This window comes from Zingiber officinale, chromosome 5A (assembly GCF_018446385.1).
Source record: "Zingiber officinale cultivar Zhangliang chromosome 5A, Zo_v1.1, whole genome shotgun sequence".
Classification (NCBI taxonomy): domain Eukaryota; kingdom Viridiplantae; phylum Streptophyta; class Magnoliopsida; order Zingiberales; family Zingiberaceae; genus Zingiber; species Zingiber officinale.
Genome location: NC_055994.1, coordinates 32,183,313 through 32,185,711, shown reverse-complemented (window position 1 = coordinate 32,185,711; position 2,399 = coordinate 32,183,313). Strand labels below are relative to the sequence as shown.

Genomic DNA, 2,399 nt, shown 5'->3' with positions numbered 1-2,399 from the left:
AGTATTTCAAGACCTTCAGTGGAAGCTAATAACTTTGAGATCAAACCCGCAATTATATCTATGGTGCAGCAGAACCAATTTGGTGGAGGGCCTCATGAAGACCCCAATCAACACTTAGAGGTCTTCTATGAAATATATGGTACCATGAAAATGAATGGAGTTCCTTCAGAAGCAGTTAGATTATTATTATTTGGGTTTTCTTTAAGAGATAGGGCAAAGCAATGGCTGAATTCTTTGGCCCCTAATAGAATCACCACTTGGGAGCAGTGTGAGCAACAGTTTCTTGATAAATTCTATCCACCAAGCAAAACCGCTCATATGAGGAATTTAATTGCAAGCTTCAAGCAAACTGACTCAGAATCTCTTTTTGAAGCATGGGATAGATATAATAGTATGCTCAGACAATGCCCACATCATGGGTTGGAAAGATGGTTAGTGTTGCACACTTTTTATAATGGTATCAACTATCATACCAAAGTGTCCCTTGATTCAGCTGCTGGAGGGGCACTTATGAACAAAAGTTTAGATGAAGCTGAAGAAATTATTGACAGTGTAGCACAAAATCATCATCAATGGGCAAATGAAAGAAGTGGTGGCTATTCTTCTGTAAACCCAACAATTAAAGCATCAGGGAAGTTTAATGTAGATGCGGTCACTCTTTTGTCTGCAAAATTGGACGCTCTTACAAAGAAATTTGAGAATATGGGGACTAGTGCTAATATGGTCAATGCTATTAGTACATCTTGTGAAGTATGTGGGAGTTCAGAGCACTCAAATGACTCATGTCCATTGGGAGTTATCACTGCACAAATCAATCAACTGGAATAATGTGATGCAATCATGAGTTACAATCAAAGGCAGAACAACCCATACTCAAATACTTATAACCCTGGATGGAAGAGTCATCCCAATTTTTCTTACAGAAATATTCAAGATCAAGGACCATCTATGGGGGCAAGACCAAATTTTCAAGCTGGGCAACAAAATTTTCAACATCTATCTTCTCAAGGCTTACCAAAGTCAAATATTGAAAAGATGCTTGAAGAAATTATCTCAAGTCAGAATGAAATGAAGCAAGATTTAGCAAAGCTCATTCAGAGAATGGATAATTCTGAAAAGCATCAAAAGATCTAGGATAGTCAAATTGCCCAACTAGCTTCCTCATCATCCAGAGCACCAGGACAACTTCCAGGAAAACCTGATGTGAATCCTATGGAGCATTGCAATAGAATTGAGCTTAGGAGCGGACGGACCTTGGGAGACTCCCAAGTGACTGCTCCAAAAGGGATACAAAAAGAAGAAGAGCTCTCTCCTCTTATACCAAATCAGATTCAAGCTAATGAGGAGAGTACCATTGAGGTTGAAGAGACTCTTCCACTGAACCATCAAAGCAAAGCTGTCCCTTTTCCTCAGAGACTTACAATGCTCAAGAAAGATAAAGAATTTGGCAAGTTTTTAGAAAAAGTTAAGGAAATTTGTGTAGAGGTACCTCTTATTGATGCTATTCTTCAAATGCCTAGATTTGCCAAATTCCAGAAGGATCTCATGTCAAACAAGAGAAGAAGAGGAGAGGTTGAGACAATTGCGCTTAGTGAGGAATGTAGTGCTATTTTGGAGAAGAACACTTCCCCAAAACTAAAGGACCCAGGGAGCTTTTATATTCCTTGCAACATAGGAAAAGAATTTTTTGAAAAAGCTTTTTGTGATTTGGGGGCAAGTGTTAGCCTCATTCCCTATTCAATTTGTAATAAATTAGGTCTCAAAAACATTAAACTTACTAGTATGACACTTCAACTTGCCGATCATTCCTGCATGTACCCTTTGGGTATTATAGAAGATGTGCCAGTAGAGGTGGATGAGAATGTAATTCCCACAGATTTTGTCGTGTTGGACATGGAAGAGGACCCCAGGATTCCTATCATATTAGGAAGACCTTTCCTTGCTACAGCTGGAGCTATAATTGATGTCAAAAATCATAAGCTTTCTTTGGTAATTGGTAAGGAAAGGTTGGAATATGATTTATCTAATATCTCTAACCATGTCTCGTCTCTTTTAAATGCTTGTAGCAGGACAAGCATTTATAAACTTGAGGAATGGAATTTCCATCCTCGTGGAAGGCCACCAAACGAAGGAGACAATGTGGTGGAAGATGTTGGGAGAAGATCTCCCAACAAAAACGAAAAGTATATCTGTCCTCCAAGGGTGAGGAAAAGAAGTGAATGATCAAGTTTGGTCGAGCTAAAGACCTTAAACAAGCGCTTCTTGGGAGGCAACCCAAGGGTTCTTTTAGTTAGTTTTGATTTGTATTTTAATTTCTTTTAGTTTGATGCATTCTTTTGATTTTGTTTTCAGGTTAGGTGCAAAACAGAGGCCGCCCGTGTGCTATACACGGCCAGGCA

At 39.0% G+C, this 2,399-nt stretch overlaps 1 non-coding gene across 1 annotated transcript; it reads right to left on the bottom strand.

Moving 5' to 3' along the window:
* Positions 1-316: 316 nt before the first annotated feature.
* On the bottom strand, positions 317-422 carry LOC121983578. The gene has a single exon (XR_006112614.1). It is a non-coding gene; the product is annotated as a small nucleolar RNA R71 (small nucleolar RNA).
* Between the last annotated feature and the right edge of the window lie 1,977 nt (positions 423-2,399).